We start from the raw sequence: 19,946 nt of genomic DNA on the forward strand, positions 1-19,946 counted from the left end.
ATTTTTGTGACAACAGAGTTTATCTATGGATTTACTTCATGCTTGAGTTTTATTTAAGTACTTTTGTAATATCTTGTATTTCCTTATAAATTCCTATACCTAGGTGTATTATGATTTGTTTTACTTTGAATCAGAAGATATATGGACACACACATAAATTTATCTTACCTTAAATAATCTGTACTAACTAGATATTATACTAACTAGATATTGCAAACTAGATAGTTTGCACCAAAGATATATATAGTCACACATACACACATGTGATTTCATTTTAATTCCTTTTTTTATTCCTTGGATAATTTACATAATATGTGTGCATGTGTGTTTTAAATTCAGTCACATTACTAAATTTCTAACTTAGCCTAAGAGTTTTTAATAAAGCCTCTTGAGATGATAGGTATAATTACATTGTGAGCAAATAGTTATATTATTCTTTTCAACTATTTATGCTGATTTTTGAAGGATTCATAAAAATATTTTGCCTAATTACATTAGTTAACATCTTTAAAATACTTTTGAATAAAACAATGATAATTAGATATCTCTGAATCATTATTTTATAGAAAATATATTGATTTGTATAATACAATATTAACAGAAGAAAATTATGTAACTAATTTTGTCATGTTTGAGTAATTTCCTTCTATTCGTATTTTGTAAGATTTGATGAGAAATGATAGATGAATTTTATCAGCACCTATTTGGCATCTAACAATATAATTAAACAACTGCAGTTTAAACATTTTGGGTAAAATTCATTTTTTATGTAATGTGCTAGAATAGACCTCTGCTTGTGTTCCTCTGTTCTCTCACCCCCGGTTATTATTCTTTTAATATGTGGTTATATTGGATTAGCCATTTAACTCATAAAATGGGTTTATGTTTTATTTTGAATTTTTATATCAATATCAATAAGTAAAAATAATCCAGTTTTCTTAGGGGGTACTATTTCTATAAAGTTTGAAAAAGTTATACATGTTTCTCAAAATGGATTAGGAAGACCTTAATTTCTTTTTCTATTCCTTGGAAAATTTAAATAATACAGGAATTGCTTTTTAATGTCAAGTTAGAATTCAGCAATAAAATCACCTTAGTCTAATGCTTTAAGAATTTTACATTCTAATTATTCTTATGGTTATTGGTATTTGGTGTTTATAGTTGATAGTTCAAAGCTTTAATAGCTGTGATATCAAATAATGATCTCAGTAGTTTTCCTCAAGAAAATTTGTAAAATAAATGAGAGAGAAGCACAAAATCCCAAAGGAACATGCTTAAAAAGTTACCTCATTAACTCACACTGCAAAAAACCACTTTGGCACCTGGATGTGGGTAACCACTGCAAGCGCAGGACAAACTGGAGGATCCAAATTGTCTGACACAAAAAAGCACCTGCACTTTATTCCTTCCCAGGTGCTCCTTCAAGGAACAGAGGTAGCAAGTTTCAAATGGTCAGGCCCCATTTTCTTTGTCCTTATATCTGCTTCATCCCAGTTAGACTGACTCCATTTTAAAACAAGGTCAAGAAATAAGTCTTTTCTTTTACAAAAGTGATTTTAAAAAGCATGCCAAGATTAACACTTAAAAATATTTCTTTAAATTTTTCAATAAACATATCTGTGGTCTCTTTTTTCTTTTTTTTGTACTAGGAATTTCACCCAGGGGCACTTAATCACTGAGCCACATTCCCAACCTTAAAAAAAAATTATTTAGGGAAAGACTAAGTTGCTCAGGGCCTTGCCAAGTTGCTGAGGCTGGCTTTGAACCTGCAATCCTCTGCCTCAGCCTCCCATCTCTGTGATTTCTGTTCCACATACTAGTTAGCTTCTCTTTCTTCTCATAGTCTTTGATGGCCTTAAGTGCATGCTCTCCCACTAGTTTACAATCCCCATCCCCAGCCCCCCCGCCCTTTTTTAAAAATCTGGTCACTGAAACATGTTCCCTAATGTCAGTCATTTCCTACATCACTGAGTTCAATAATTGTATCTCTGCTTCTCTAGCTGAACCATTTTTCCCAATTCTCCTTGCAGCAATCCACCCACACCAGGCATGGGATTCTTTCCTTCATGTTCTCACTGTGACTTTGAGTCACCAGAATCATTGCTCAAAGAGCCCACTAACTCAGCAGTGGCCTCTTCCCAAAATGACTTAACTGCTTCTGATGCAATCTTTGAACCTCTCCCTATCATCATCAACATAAAAATTAAATCTGCTACTGTTTCGGAAAGTGAACCACATTGAACATGCTGTACTACCAAGAGCTGGGTTGCAGAACAGTAACTAGATAGTAAAGACATAATTGGTAAGTTCAAAGATAAATTAAGTCATATTAAAGATTGTCAGGAACACTGTTTGAACTCAATGTTCTTCATCTCAGCCAAACTTAGAAAAATAGGCACATACTTCATGTGAAAAGGGTCTTTGAGTAGGCTCTGGTGGATAAGCCCTGGGTTAGCAGAATTATATTCTAAGCTATATATCTATATCTACTGCCAATAGTAGAACCCTAGAAATTATTTTTATAAAAATACTGAATTTCAGTACAACAGAAACCAAGAATTTAATTTTTATATTTTATTTTTCTTTCTTAAACATAAGGCAATTTGTAGTTTTTATGGAAAAACTGCATAGTTTCCGGAAAATGACCCAAAAAACCATCTTTAAATCTTTTGAAAAGGATAACTTACAAGAGAATAACAAGGCATCTTTCTTATTAAGTCTTTGCTATTCAACTATATTTCACTTTTACTCTGACCACTCTGCCCTTTTATACTTGAATTATGTTTCTTGCACTTGGTAGATGTGCTAGAGAAACTCAATGTGATCTGAACATTCAGTATGTTCACCCATATGTCCCAGCCTCCTTTGCAGTTGAGGGCATGTGGCTTGTCTTGACAAATGGGCTATGAGCTCAAGTGTCCCTTCTGGGCTAGGTCAATTAAAGACTGAAGGCTTCCTATGTTGCTACTACCTAAGAGGCCATGGGGTGAGAGCATAGCATTATGAAACTGAAGTCCTTGAGTACCTTGAAAGGAGGGAGCCACTGCCAACCCACATCAGGCCAGATGTGGGCTAGAAATAAGTCTTTGTTGGAAAGTCTACTGAGATTTAGGGGTTTATAAATTGCAGTTAGTAGCAGCTAGTGTTAATACAATTCCTAACCACATGATGTTAGAAAGGAACCTGAGAAAGCACCTGTTCCAGTGTTTCATACTTCTGACTGGGATTAACAAAGGCTTTCGCCACATGAAATCAGGAAATACTTAGACATGAAAGTGAAGCTGGTCTGCTAGTAGTGTTGGTGGCTTTCCTCGAGTCTCTACCTGATCTCTTCTCCCCTTCTCTTATAAGGTACCAGATAATCTCCACTGTAGGTACACAGAGTGAGGACTCAATAGGACACAGGGTGAAGGACATTAATCTAGGCCAAATTCCTCAATTTGCAGAAGTTCCAAGAGCTTACATGTCTTGCCTAAGTTCTTTCTCACACACGCAGAGCAGAAAAAATGGACCTTCTCTCTCTCACACTCCCTCCCTCTATCTCTCTCTCACACAGTATGTGTCTCTGTGAAAGAGAGAGAGAGAGAGAGAGAGAGAGAGAGAGAGAGAGAGACACAGAGGATTTTTCTCCACCCACATTGTGTAATAGAGATTTGAACCTACCAGATGTTAAGGCTTTTGTGAGAAAGTGTTGTGAACCTGGTTTGTTGGTTTTCTCCTAAGACAAAACACAAAGGCACCACCCAATTATTGATACTCATTGAATGCTCACTGATTGGATATTGATCACAAATATTTGTAGCCATATAAGGAACTAAAAAACAACTCAAATGTGAATGAAAAGTTCTGAAGTCATATTAGAAATTTTCCCAGAGCTGAATAATCACCTACCTCTGTGACCCACACATTCCAAATGCTTAAGAATATATCTCCAAGATAAATACCTGCACATGTACAGTGAGGTTCACATTCAAGAATATTTTTAGCAGCACTGTTTGCTATAGTTAGAACGTATTGTGAATATTATTCTTTTGTGGGAGGTTTAGAAATTAAAATCAACGAACTATAGTAATATGTAGGATCATAATAAGGTAATTCAGTGTTAAGGTTTGGATATGAGGTCTCCTCCCGAAGCTCTTCTTAATGCAGTAATATTTAAAGGCAAATGATTGGATTATGAGAGCTGTAACCTTATCAGCCTGTCCCAATTTGAATGGACTGAATGCCTAGTAACCTAAGACAGGTGGAGCATGGCTGGAGGAGGTAGGTTTCTGGGAACGTACCCTGGAAGAGTGCATCTTCCCTGTGGTCTATCTGCTCCTCCTCTGGTTCCTGACCCCACCATGAGTTGAGCAGCTTCCCTATGCTGGGCACTTGCTCCATAACGTGCAGCCGACCTTGGGCCCAGAGTAAAGGCATGGCTATCTGTGGACTAAGACTTCTGAAACTGTAAAATAAACATCTTCTCCTCTAAGTTGTTCTTGTCAGATATTTTGGTCACAGTGTTGCAAAAGCTAAATAAAACAGAAATTGATACCAAGAAGTGGGGTCAATGCTGTAAGTAAACTGACCATCTAGTTCAGAAGCCTTCTGGTTGGTAGGGAGCTCTGAAGATCAGAATATTAATAAGAATGTGAACTAGGTCCATGAGGTTTCCCAGGGAAATGAGAACTCCATTGGAAATTGGACTAGAGAACATTAGTATTATATTCTGGCAAAGAACTAGACTACACTTTCTCCATGTCTTAAGACTTTAGTTTTTTTGGTTTTTGTTTGTTTTTGTGTGCTAGAAATTGAACCCATGGCCTTGTGTATTTGAGGCAAGCACTCTACCAACTGAGCTATATCCCCAGCCCACCATGTCTTGAGACTTTGTATGAGGCTGAATTTAAAAGTGATGGACTAATTAATCCAGTAGAGATAATTTCAAGGCAGCACAGCTTTTAATCAGTGGCATGGATATTGCTGGCAACTTTTAGCCAGGCTTACGTGAGAATCTGGAGTAGAAAACAGAGCTAAAGTATTTTTAAAACTTGAAAAAGTGAATATAAAGCTGGGGCCAAGGAAGCTGTGCCTGTTGAAGAGGTTATAGCCCCTAAAGGGATGCTAAGTACTTTGCACAGATGCAATAAGAAAGATGACTTGAGGGCTTCAGAGATTTGAAAGACTACACTTACCAAAGGCTCAAGAGGGTAAAAAGGCAAGTGCCTTTGAGAAGAGATCAAGTGGTTCCCTGCTTGCACAGGTAAGGCCTAGAAAGTTGTTTCACAAGACTAAGTCACCTGGGCACTAAGAAGCCATTGCAGCCTTGATTTAAGGGCACCCAGCTATTATATGAGCTGGTGGCAGATTTGGAATCATCCACATGGTGCTGTTTCTTCAGGAACACAGGATGCTAAAGTTAAGGGGTCATTGAGGTCACTGAGATTTCAAAGAAAGACCTGGGGAGGCCAGGTAAAGTGTAGTAGGGTCAGAGTCCCCCTGTGCTGCCCCTAAGATGGTGATACATGAAGCTGTGGAGGTGAAGCCAAAGCTGGAACGAAGACCTGAGGAGTTAAGAAATGCCAGTAACGTGGACTGTGTACAAGTAAAGCTGCTGGCTGTGGAGAAACCCAGGCTGTAAGAGAGCCCATGTACACTAAAACCAGCAAAGTCAAAGTAGGGCTGCCCAAATCTTTGGAAGTAATGTCTTATATCCAAATGGCCTCGCTGCTGTATGCAGAGTTGTCAAACCTGTTTTACTACTGGATTTAGTTATTGCTTTGGCTCTATCCCTTCTTTCAATGCCCCTATAGCTCCCTTTTGGAATGGGGATGTTTACTCTCTGCCACTGTATATTCGATATATGTAACTAATGCTTTTGATTTTTGTAGAGGCTCAAAGCAAAGCGTTTGCCTTGACTCTGAGAGGAGACTTTGAACTTGGATTGTTGGGCAATGCTGAAACTGTTAAGACTGGAACTCTTGGAAATAAACCTAATGCATTTTTCACTGTGAGATGGACATGACCTTTTGGGAGCCAGGGATGGAATATTCTGGTTTGGATAGGAGGTGTCTCTTTAAAGCTTCTGTTCATGTAGCAATATCTAGGTTACGTAAAATGATTAGATAATGAGAGCTCTCATCTAATCAGTCCATCCCAGTTTGAATGGACCATGTGAGGGGTACTGTAGGCAGGTGGGGCATGTCTGGAGGAGGTGGGTCACTGGGGGTATGCTCTGAAAGGGTGAGTTTTCCCTGTGGTCCTTCCTTCCCCTTCTCTTCTTCCTGAGCCCACCATGAGCAGAGCAGCTTTCCCATACTGGGTACCTTCCCCATGATGTGTCATGTTGGGCCCAGAGCAATGGAATCAGGCATTTATGAACTGAGACCTTTGAGACCATAAGCCCCAAATGAAGTTTTCCTCCCCTAAGTTCTTGTTAGGTATTTTGGTCACAGTGACGCAAAAGCTAACTAAAACATCCTATGAAAAATTTCTAAAGGATGACACATAGCATAATATCCTCCTTCCTGAAGTTAAATAAAACAAGTACATATTTTTTATATACATATAATATGTGTATAAATGGGTATTCATAATATATATACGAGCAATGAATATATATTTCACATACAGAAAAAAAACAGATTGATGATAAACACATAATTCAGAATGCTATTTGGCATGGATAAAAAGAAGCAGCAGGTTGGGAAGAAAAGCATACGGCTAAATGACAATCATTAGTTCCAAGGTCTTAGTTTTTACTTCAGGATCTGGGTTCATGAGTATTTATTATTTTTGACATAGATGAACAGATAGAATAGAAGACAGACAAACAGATGTAGTCAACAATAAACATGTGACTTGAAACTAGGATTATGATTAATTCAATTCTGGACCTGGGTTATAATGGGAAAGGTAATATTAAAGAACCCCAAATGAATTTTAAGACAAAAAAGAGGACAAATTGGCTTTCTTTTCCATCCACAAGCACAGCAAATGTATACTTAGCTACTCTTGATTTAAATACTGCAGTGAAAACTAGCTGTTATCTAATATCATTAGTAGCTGTTTAAAAAATAATGAACTGTTCTAGAAGAACTAAAGAGTACAAATGTAAATCTTGCCCAATTTAAGCATAATGACTGGACTACTGTGCCCCTAGGAGAAGAAAAACATGTATGCCACAGTCAGTTACAGGCATTTGCACAAATGTATACTTACATACCCTCACACAAAGGGAAGGCTCTAATGGAACCAGGATAGTTTCAATTTATGTTGCTTTTACATGCATCCCATTTCTTATTTCACATCCCCTAAAGTATGTAAAATCCACAAAAGCTAGCACAGCATATTTTCACGGACCAGCTGGATGATCTTCAGCAAATCATCCAATTAGTTTTTATACTCAGTTTCCTCATGAGTTCTCTGAAGCATGAGGAGATGAATGAAAATATTAGAACAGGGTTTGATGCTTAATACTTATCTAGAAAGTATTAACAGAATTTTAATCTCAAATAGATAACAAGGAAAAAGAGATTGTTGTGATGCATAGTGATGTTTCCAGCAAGCTACCCTGTGATAATAAAGATTTAAACCCAATAAAAACAAATAATTAAGGCCAGCTCTATTGGCACATACCTAGAATTACCTAGTGGCACATACCTGGGTTTACCCAGCAATTTGGGAGTCTGAGGAAGGAGGATTGAAAATTTGAAGCCCTAAAAAACTTAGTGAGACTCTGTCTCAAAACAAACAAAAAAGGGGCGGGGGCTGGTGGTGTGGCTCAAGGGTAAAGTACCCTAGGTTCAATCCCCAGTACCAAAAACAAACAAAAAACCAACCAAATAGTTTAGCTTTACTCATATCCCTCTCCCTAAATTTGTTCAGCCAGAAACATCAAAAAATAAAATATATATACATTAGTAGTCTACATGTATGGTTTCCAAAAGAAATTGGATTAGTTTTTGGGAATCATACATATAGATTACCAATGAATATATCTTCTATTAAGTAATCATTGTCAGTTTATATAATATTTTGAGATTTCATAGTAATTATTTTGTTCTATTTGGCACTGTTTTAATGAAGGTAATGAATTTCATCTTCATTTTTTTTGTGCTAGAGTTCCATTAAAACATGTACTAAAATTAGGGAATTTTTAAACCATGAAAACTTAATTGCATTAATTATCCTTTCTCACCCTCAACAGTTTCATAATGAAACTAAATAATGTATGCAATAATGAAGCAAAGGACAAGTTGGATTTGCATATTTTATAAACATGCTCAGGAGAGTAACTGTGCTACTTTGCTCAGCTTGGTGGTTAGGTTAATCATCTGTTTATAAAAGAGAAAGCCCAATTTCCTTGGGGCAGGGAGGGGCTAGGGAAGGGTGACCTTGAAATGCTGTCCTAGGTGCCCTCCTTTGTGCTAAGGTGGTAAGAATGAGAAAACAAAGCTTTCAAAAGACTATTTGAGGTCACAGAAAAGTCCCTGTGAAATTGTTAAAGTAGTTTTCCCATGACCCGTTAAATAAGACATGAATGTTTAATTTGCTGAGTGCTAATAGAGACAGATTGAGAAAAATCCTTTTTCAGATTTAGTTCATGAAACATCCTGATCTCGCTTCACGAAATGAAGACTATCTCTAAAAAGAGTGGGAAAAAAAGGGTTTCTCTTTCACCAACCTTTGTTCCTTCCCTAAGTCATTCCAGGGTGGCCTACTACCCACTAAATGGGCAGTCATGCTGCCTGCTCCTTATCAGGGTAAGCAGAATGCTGTCCTTGGTCACTCTTCCTCACTCCCCACTCCTCTACCTCTACCCTCCCACTTACACACACACACACACACAAACACACACACAGAGAGAGAGAGAGAGAGAGAGAGAGAGAGAGAGAGAGAGAAAGAGAGAGACTAGATCTGTAGATCTTGGGCAACTGTGAAGGAAGCAGCACAGTGCCATTTTGGAGCAGTGTTTCTTCAAACAGTGTCTTATTGGATGAAAAAAAATCTATGAATAAAGAAATAATCCAATTCATCTTGAATCTATTTTGCTTGATATACTGCATTATTTCAATATAACAGGGATTCCAAGGCCCCAGGGAACAATGAAAAATGGCACTTGAGCAAAGCAGAATATATGTGAAATTCTAACAGAATCTTAGACATGGATACTGTGGATGTCTGTCTCTCAGTTCACTGTGTGCTTCTGAGGAGAAAATTTCCCATATTGTACACATAGACAAAGAGCAAGACCAAGGTCGATCATACTCTGTGAGATCAGACCACTGCGCAGCTTACACTGAGAATGAGAGAGGAAAAAAAAATTAGATGGGACCTAGGGAAAGCATTGTCAAGTATGGGAAAGATTCAGAAGATAAATGACATGTCTCCAAATAATCTAGAATAGGATTCAGAGGAAAAATTCCAGGAACTATTTGACATTCTCAATAAAGGTCAAGAGACTGGGCTGCTATGAAATAAAAGTTAAAATGCTATAAATAACTACGTGACAAAGAAGTCAAATGAATGAGATAAGAATGATTGCTACAAAACAAACCAAAAGAATGTTAAAATTTACTCTGTAGGCTGTGGCAATGTTATGGTTGGGGTGTTAGGCATTCCCCCAAAAGCTCCTGTGTTAATGTTTAGTGTTAATGTTTAGTGATTGGATTATAAGAGCTGGGACTTAATTAATCCATTTCAGTGGAATGACTGAATAATAACTGTAGGAAGGTGGAGTCTGGCTGGAGGAGGTGGGTCACTAGGGCATGCCTTGGAATGGTTGCTCTTCCTGTGGCCCTTCAACTCACCTCCCCCCCGCCCATGGACTAAGCAATTTTCCTCCATCATGCCCTTCAGCCATGTTGTTCTGCCTTCCCTCCTCTCGGGCCCAGAGCTATGGAGTCCAATAACTGTGATCTGAACCTCTGAGACCATGAGCTAAAATGAACTTTTCGCCTTCTAAGTTCTTTCAGGTCTTGGCCACAGCAATGAAAAGCTGACTAAAACAAGCAAGAAAAGTCAAATGTAAGAAGCCAGTGAAATATATGAAACATTCATTTGAGAGCCTTCTCAGAACTAAGAATAATGGGGTGAAATTAAAATAGGTAAGAATAGATGAGTAATACAGAGAATGGAAAAGAGAATAAATATGCAAACAAGTAATTTTTTAAAGGTGAGAGAATCAGTAGCAAAACAATAAAAGATAAAGCAAACTCAATATTTTTGCACAAATTAAAGTCTCATTGTGCTTAATCATGACTGATTAAAATACTCTTATTGGTAAAATTCAAAACTATAAGAATGAAAAAAAAACCCTCTGGTATTTTGAAACAATAAGAATAAAGTGGGAGGGTCTGGGGTTGTGGCTCAGCAGTAGAGTGTTCACCTACCACATGTGAGGCCCTGGGTTCAATCCTCAGCACCACATAAAAATAAATAAATAAATAAATAAATGTTAAAATAATAAAGGGAAAAATCCACATCTCTTCAGGAAAAAGAAAGTAGCCCACAAATAGTTCAAAGCAGACTAGCTCCAGACTTTTTCACCATAAGCAGTAAAATCAGTTTTAAAAGGTCAGAGATTAACTTATTTTTGCATTTAGTAAGAAAACAAAATAGAATGTAAAAATCATTACCTCTAAAAATTGATAATATGCATTTTTTTCCTTGAAAAGCACATTCCTGTTTTATGATTGGCACTATTACATAGCCATAGATTGATTTCTCTGCTGAGTTCTTATGAAGACTCAGAATTCTTTTGAACACAGTATTTGGGGGCATCATTATCAATGGATTGAAACTGACCTTTAAGATAAAACTATTTAAACACCATAAGATTAAAGAACAAGACTTTTTAACCTACAGAAAATAATTCGATGAGAATTCTTTAAAAATTCAACAAAAGTGATGACCTAAAGATGACTATAGAGGAGATTTGGAAAAGTTTTTGGTTAAGCCTGCTTTATAGTGAGATATTCATTATTATGAATACACCTATGCATCCTCACAAATACATAAAAAAGTCTGCTGTAGACATGAAGTCACAAGGCTGGATGGAGCACATGTGGACAGAGTGGAAGGTAATATGCACATTTTGAGAGATTATTGATGGTTACCAGTGACTCTTTAGTTTCCACATTTTAATGTTATTTTCAGAATTTGGAAGGGAGAAAAGGAAGTACTGCACAAGTTCACATGTCCCATTCATTTTTGTAATTTTCACAACACTAATTTGAATTTAATTTAGTATAATAACTTGTAAATAGGATTGATGATGTCTTCTGGTTCTATTTCCAACTCAGACTAGACTATTAATTCTCTACTCAATGGAGCCTCTTGTCTTAATTCTATTCCTATATGTCATGTTCTGTTTCAACTCAAAACAACAAAAAGTGTAGCTAACTCACAGAATCTTGAGCCTAAAAGGCAGAGTATCATGATACTGAGATTGCTATATTTTTATATTATTTATCTTTGGATTATCAGTACATTATAAAAGTTTAAAAAATGAAATTGAAAGATTAAAAGGGCATATTTATTTAACATTTTAATCGACACATTAAAAGCATACATATTAATGGGGCATCATGTGGTTTATATATATGTCATGCTCTAATCAAATTAAACATATCTATCTTCTGAAACATTTATAATCTCTTTGTGGTGAAAACATTCAAAATCCTTTCTTCTTGCTTTGTTTCTTAAATAAATGGTAGTACATAAATATTATTTATCATCACCTTACAGTGCAACAAAACATCAGAACTTATTTGTCCGTATCTAACTCTGTGTATTGATCAACCAATCACCATCTCTCCTCCCTACTCTCTTATCATCCTCTGAAATCACAACTCTATTCTCAATTTCTGAGATCAACTTTTTAAGATCCCACGTGAGTGAGATCCACAAGATATTTGTCTTTCTGTGACTAACTTATTTCATTTCACATAATGACATCCAGATCCATCCATGTTTCACAAATGACAGGATTTCATCCTTGGCTGAGCAGTGTTCCACTGTGTACATGTACTACATTTTCTTTCTTCATTCACCAGCTGGTGGACGCTTATGGCGTTTCTATTTCTTGACTATTGTGAAGAGTGCAGTAATAAACATGGGAGTGCAGGTGTCTCTTCCACATACTGATTTCATTTCCTTTGACTATATGCCTGGTAGTGGGATTGCTGGATCATATGTTAGTTCTATTTTTTATTTTTTTGAGGAAACTCCATACTGTTTTTCATAATAGCTATGCCAACATTCCCACCAACAGTGTGTAAGGGTTCACTTTTCTCTCTGTCCTCATTAGCACTTGCTATTTTTTATTTTTCTGATAACAGCCATTCTAAACAGAATGGCATAATATTGCTTAATATTGGTTTTAATTTTTACTTCCCTGATGATTAATGATGTGAGATATTTTTTTCATTTACCTGTTGGCCATTTGTATGTCTTTTGTGAATGCCTGCTTAAGTCCGGTGCCCACTTTTAAAATGGGATTTATTTTCAACTTTTTGCAATTGAGTTGTTTCAGCTTTTTATATATTCCAAATATCAACCCCAATCAGAATGACAGTTTGGAAATATAAAAGTGTATTTTTAACTCAATAGTTTGAAATGATTTAAACTGACTTTTGTCAAGTCAGGTGCTAAGAGCCTTGGATTCAATTGTTCTACAGACATAATTGTAGTGGCAAGATGCCAACGAAAAGGTTTTTAACAGAAAATAGGGCATTCCACGAGAAGACAGAAGCTGAAGAAGAGGGAAGTGATTAAGTCATCTGGTGATGAACATGGCTCTGGAGGATTCACCTTTCCTAATTATGTAAAATTGAACCAATTAGTTTAGCCTAAATTCTTAGTTGTCAGTTTTTAAATCATAACTGGAAAATTTCATTTACACTTGGGTTAGAAAAGTTCTAGAGATTCAAGATGGTAGATTAGAGGAAGGCTGTGTTCCTAGATGCTCCATGGCTTTGGATTCAAGCTCTAGGAGTACTGCTTCTCAGAAGGGTTCATTTTTTAAGAAACTGCTTAAAATTTACATGAATAATAAGTGCAAAACAAAAAAGAAAGAAAGACGGAAAACAAAATCTTACAAGTAGAAGGCTAAAAAATATAACCATGGTGGCCACTCTCTACAAAACTGATCACAATGTCATCTACCATCAAATGAAGACACCTAAAAACAAAGAATAAAACAGTTTCCTTAGGTAACTTTTAAAAATAGGATATAGCTTCTCCTTGAGTCAGTATATCTTAGAAATGAAGAATCTAAACTTACCCTTCACAATCCTTTTTCCTAAATAAACACAATTAAAGGACGAAATTAATTGCCAGTCTGTCTCAAAATAATGCAATTTCTTAGTTTCAAGTCAAACTTTTTAACTTCTATGAAGGTATTTGAACCATTTGTCACTTTTAAGTCTATCTATTGAAACAATTTGATGTATATAATATTCTTTTAGGCATATCTATCTAATTTGCTTGGCATTAAATCCAAGAAAAAGAGAAAGGGCTTTGTTAGGTATGTTGCAGCTGGGAGGACAGTGTAGGCTTAAGTTCATTTCCAAGGGTCAGTCCTCTTTCTGCCTCTTCCCATACACTTGTCCCAGGCTCTAACATGAGTATTCATTTCACTCTATCTCATTCTCATCAGATTATTATGTTTTCAGAGATCCTATCACTTCTACATATCTTATTAGCACTATAAGACTAATTACATATATTTTTTTCAATAATGAAACTTGGTTTCATTATTGAACAAAACATGGTTAATTTTGCTTTGCTTTTGCATTCATAAATATCATATATATGACTTATATATGGATTAGTTTCATAGGAATTAGTTGCTTACCTATATCTCTCCTGAATCAAATTGTCACAAATAGAATTTTTGTTAAGTACTGAGAAGTGAACCCAGGAGCATTGTACCTCTTTGCTCCATTTCCAGCACCCTCCTTTTTAAAATTTTATTTTGGAATAGGGTCTTACTATGTTGCCCAGGAAGGCCTCCAACTCGTGATCATCCTACCTCAGCCTCCCCCAAAGCTGGGATTACAGGTGTATATCAATGCACCTGGCAAAAATAGAATGTTTTAAGAAAAAAAAGCTTTAATAGTTTTTAAACACTTAAAAAAAGATTTCATGAACTTACATAAGAAATACAGAGCAAACAAAATAGTTAACATAGAGATAAAAGTAAGAATATTTCAGGAAAAAGAAGAGATAATTATGCCAGTGACAATACAATTGCTTTATCTGAATACTAAATTAAATTGAGAGCTCTTAGACAACAAGTGCAAAAAAGTAAATGCAAAAAGAGATTTCAGAGAGTTTATTAAGTGATAAAAGAGAACAAGCTAGACACGTTTTCTAGAAATTAAAATTCTAGAGAGAAATTTAGCAGGGAATAATATATGAAAATGAGCAATGAATAATATAATGGAAAATATCTTCACCTAATGTTCTGAAAAAAGATCCAGTTCATTTTCATAAATTTAATAATAGTAAGTTTTAAAAGGTTTATTCTATCATTTAATTTAACCTAATTAAATAATCAATATTGCTTAAATAATTGAGAAAATTAATTATTAATTTCTCTTGGAACTAGTTTATTTTATTGTTATATTAAAAAACAACCCATTCTAATGTTCTTAAAACATTAGGGGCACTATAAAATGTCATGAAATTGATAACTTGTTGCTGTTAGCCTTTTATATTTTAAAGCAAAAAAACAAAACACTAGCAAAGAGAAAACATAAATGACAAATTTTATGGGTAGTAAAGAAACTCACAATATGAATCTTATATATAACTCCAAAATACATTTTAAAAAATACATGTGCAATTGATAATGTTTTTTACTTTCTGAACTCATAAAATAAATAAAGAAGGAAACACCAAAAATCATGAATATATAGATTCCAAATAAGGAGCCAAGTGAAAAAACTCCGTTTATATACTAGGAATGGAGCAACTTCAAGAAGATCATTAATATTTCAATTTCAGACATCAAACTACCACCTGGTCTCTGTTTTGATTTAAAAACATGTTCTAACTATTGTCAATTATTAATAATACTACATTTTTCCTAGAAACAGGATACATCACAATTTTATTTTTAAAAATTAAATAGATGGTAAAAAGCTCTGCCTTTTAAATCGACTGATCTTTAAATTTGTTTGGCTGACAACATTTGTAAATTAAAAAAATATATTTATAGACAAACACAATACCTTATTTTATTTATTTATTTTCATGTGATTTTGAGGTTCAAACCCAAGTGCCTCACATGTGCTAGGCAAGCACTCTACACTGAGCCACAACCCCAGCCCCATTTTAAATTTTGAAATACAATCAGTAAACTTGGTTTTATTAGTTCAGTAAATGTAATATTCAAATTTTTCTTTTGTACTCTATAAGCTTGACATAAATCTATTCTGTTTACTTCACCTAATAGAACTTCAAAAGTAATTGAAGCATTCATCAACTTATTTTGAGGATTATTTTAAAAAGGGGCTTTGTATTTGCTTATTTTTCAATTGAAATAGAATTTGATTTAATAAATTAAAATGTTATCTCAAGACTTGAATTTTATTGTTCCAACAAAGTATATATCTGAATTCCAAACCACTTAAATGAACATGTATGTCCTTGTTTTTTTATCTTTCCCAAATTATAAGCTTTATCAAGAAGAACTCTAAGGTTTGGGACTTCATCATCATCATCAATATCTAGCACTTAGTAGGCACTCAAATCTCCACTGAATGAACTATTTACCTAATATGTTCCAAGAACTATGTGTCATAAAAACTCCTTATGTGTACCTCACATGTTTATGGGTCTATTAGGTTTCATGTTAATAATGTAATTTTTCAAATTAGGAATTATAATCCTTTAAAGGTAAGGAAAAAGGTGTGGGAGGTCAGATAAAAAATGATATTATACAGCTACAAGTGAAAGAACTAGGTTTCATACTTTCATTTTTTTTCCCTTCTGGTTCCACATTTCATTATTTCTCCACTAAGCCTGCTGCTCAAAGGATGAAAGTACATGTAATTATTCAATCAAGTTAAAAATTCTGTCAAGTGCATGGCACAATGATAGGTGCTCAAGAGGACAGAAAAAAAATGAATGGACATGGGCTCTGTCTTTAAGGAGATTATCATCTACGGAGAAGAGAGTTGTGCAGACAGCTAATGATATAATTATGGCAGAGACCAGAACAGGGCAAGTTCAGAATATTATGGTACATGGTATTGTAGAGGCTTGAATAAAGAAGAAACTCACTTCTGAGGGCAAGGGGATCAAGACCCAAGGGTGCTTCATGAAGTAACAGGAACTGGAACTTGGACTTAACGAGTAAATACAAGATGGTAGGTAACATTTTTCAATAGAGGGCAAAACCGAAACAGAGGTATGGAGGTAGGAAGACACATGTTTATCACTCACTCTTGCATTCATTCGTTCAATAACATGTTTACTACTATAAATATTGGGCATAGAGTAGGTTAGACAAGATTCCTACCTAAAAGGCCTTATATGCTAGAGGTGAGGAGAGTAAAATACCAGAGAAACAAATAAATAAACAAACTTTCAAAGAGTAATAAGTACATTTTTAAAAAATTGTTTTGGAGTGAGTGCTCAGGAAAATAAATAGGTTAATGTGAAAGAAATGCAATAGTGTTTGTTAAAGTTGCCTACTCACATATAACCCGACTCATCAAGGTTTTTATACATATGGATAGGTTTTCAACAACTTTTAACAACATGACAACAGAATGAGCATAATCTGAATAAATATAAGCCACTATGAAACATTATGCAACTATTTAAAAATGATGAGTTGGATATTCCTTTTTTTGATCTCAAGAGATAGACACATCATTACAATAAACATCAAGTTGCAAAATTATGTGCATGATATGATCAGATTGAACAAAAAATTAATTTATTATATATCAAGTACTGTGAAGGTATGGGAAATGGGCATTTTTACAAACTGCTGTTATAAACTGGGAAACTCTGCTGCAGAAGATTTGACAGTATCTATCCATGCTAAGAATGTTCATAGTGTTTGGAGTTTTATATAGTCTGCATTGTAAGAACATTTAATCTGTTTCCCTTATGTTGAAGTGCGTATCAACACACACACACACACACATTCTCTCTCTCTCTCTCTCTCTCTCTCTCTCTCTCTCTCTCTCTCTCTCTCTCTCTTTTATGGAACTTAGTTGTTCTTTCATCCTTAGCTGTGTAATATTGTTTTTGATGTAATTATGGCAGAGACCAGAACAGAGCAAGCTCAGAGTATTATTGTACAGGGTACCATAATACATTTTTCTTACCTTTAAGGGTTTATAATTCCAAATGTGTAAAGTTGCAGTATAAACATAAATCATACACACAAGGTACTTTTATTGCACACACTTACACATGCTTTTGGAAAATTAAGAATATTTTTTATTCTCCTACTGAAGAACACAAAATGCTTTCTCTTCTTCCCCCTGATGTTCCCCCCTCAACTCTTCCTCCATTCCTTGACTTATTATTTCTTCTGATGAGATCTTTGGGAACTAAAATCTCAGATTGTTATTTTTTTAAATAAACAAAATGAACTACATGTTTTATTCATTTATTTTTATTCATTTATTTCTAAACAGTCTATGTTCCTCTCCAATTCATTTTGGTTTCATCAAACCACAAACTTAAATATTTTACGAAGTCTGTAGATAAATATAAATATGTTTCTTAGTTTCTTAGTCCTAACGTGTTTGTGGCTAACTATAAGAATTAAGTTTCAAAATCAATTTACCTCAGAATCTGATTTTTTTTTTTTTTTTTTTTGGTACTGGGGATTGAACTCAGGGACACTCGACCACTGAGCCACATCCCCAGCCCTATTTTGTACTTTATTAGAGACATGGTCTCACCGAGTTGCTTAATGCCTCACTTTTGCTGAGGCTGGCTTTGAATTCATGATCCTCCTTCCTCAGCCTCCAGAGCCACTGGGATTATAGGCGAGCACCACCGCACTGAGCAGAATCTGAAATTTTGACCCATTTAGTATTGATCTTAAAAAAATCTGAATTTAATTCCTGTTTTTTTTTTATGTCTAGGTGGTACAGATTTTTCTCTTTACCCTTGGTGATCTCAAAATTTACCCTTTTATATTTTTATTCATTTAATATTTATTGAGTACCTTACTATGTGCCAAATATTGATCTGTATGCTGAGGATATATGAATATATATCTGATACAAAAGTATGCATCTTTTATTATTTAATCCACTGGCTATTTATAACTAGTGTTGTATTTCATGCCAAAAATATTTTATACATAGTTTCTGTAATTAATTCTTCTGTTCATCTTTTCTGTCCTGTGTACTTAAATGTTTAGAAGACAAACATACTTCACAGTCTCGACTCATCTTCTATACAACATAAATTTTCTTTCATTTTAATCTCTGTCTTGTTCTCTGCCTGGGAGAAACCCTTGACTTGCTTCTCATTAGCTGTTTCTAACTTACCATTAAGCTAACTAATGAGATCTTCAAATTTCTACCATCACATTTAATTACAAAGATATTATTTTTCTTTCCAAAATGGCCTGTTAAATAGATATCATACTCTCTCTTCAATATCAGTTCAAGTGTTAACATTTTGTTGTTGTTGTTTATTCAATGACTAAATTTTTCAGGCAGCCAGTCCTCTACTTTTAAACTCGGTGACTTTCTCATAGGAGTATGTTTTCTTATGTAATCCCTGGTTATCGGGTCATTGATGTTTCTGAGACAGTGCTTGACTATGTGGGATGCCTGTTCCTTTCTTGGACCACTACCTCAGGTGCTTCAGGAAAAGGGCAGGGTGTGCTGCAAGCCAGATGCATTGGTAGCTACTCTTCTGCTTCCCAGCTTCATGCTTCTTTTGGGTATCACCATCCTCTGAAGGGTCTGCCTCTCCTGGCCACACAACCTGCATGCATCACTTTATCTTGACAACAACTTACTACCAAGCACCACTGGGGGAAAAAAGAAGGGACTCACTGACTCTTGGCCTCAAAGAACAAATGACCTACATACAACTGAACCCAATGTCCCAGACACCTCACCCACTCCTTGATTCACTGACTTGCAGCTTGGAGCAACCTGGGGACTACTGCCACATGTGCATTGAACAATGCCACTCCCTTGCTTTCTTTTGCATTGCACCTTATAACACTATTCTTCATCAATGAAATTCATCTGTTTACCCCCAGTTGATTTATGTCATGAATTATTGTTTTATTATACAATTAAGATAAATTATTTAAAAATGCCTTTTAATCTACTTTTAAGAGATTTGTTGTCAGTGCAGTGTGAGTATTTAGCCAGCTATCTTTTTATAACTGTTTTTTCTTTTCACATACCATTTAATTTAACAAGAAAAACATTGTGCAATAAATGGTTTCTTATAATCAGAATATGGAAAGACAAAAGTATTCAACATTACTTCATGAAATAATTTTATAGAAGGCAAGCAAACTAAGCAAGTTATGTTTTGTTAGTTTTTCTCCCCCCCCCCACTTTTTCTCCTATGCTTATTATTAAGCTACCATCATTTAGCTTCAAATTCGTTCTTTCCTACTTCACGGGTTCTGATTCTAGAACTGAAAAGCCGCAGTTCTCTTTGGCCAGTTGAATCTAGGAACTAGAGAGAGATTGGAAGGTAGAGGAGGGCAGGGATGTGGCTTGGTGGTAGAACGCTTTCCCCTCATGCACAGTCCTTGGTGTGAGCCTGGCAGAGGGTGTGGGAGCTGTGGCGGCAACGCTAGCTACCCTAGGAGAATGGGGTATTCTCTTTTCAGGCTAATTCTGGTCCAGTTTTATTTCCAGTTCTCAGCATCACTGAATGCTGCTTCACCAGACAACTGCTGGACATTCCAATAGTGCAATTATTCCAGCCCGATTTTTCCAACA

The 19,946-nt window shown here is 35.3% G+C and overlaps 1 protein-coding gene across 5 annotated transcripts in view; it reads right to left on the minus strand.

Annotated features, from left to right (window-relative positions):
• The window catches only part of Kcnn2 (potassium calcium-activated channel subfamily N member 2), a 424,434-nt gene that overhangs the window by 257,770 nt on the left and 146,718 nt on the right, over positions 1 to 19,946 (minus strand). The window lies entirely within an intron of this gene.

Source organism: Urocitellus parryii, chromosome 1 (assembly GCF_045843805.1).
Source record: "Urocitellus parryii isolate mUroPar1 chromosome 1, mUroPar1.hap1, whole genome shotgun sequence".
Taxonomy (NCBI): domain Eukaryota; kingdom Metazoa; phylum Chordata; class Mammalia; order Rodentia; family Sciuridae; genus Urocitellus; species Urocitellus parryii.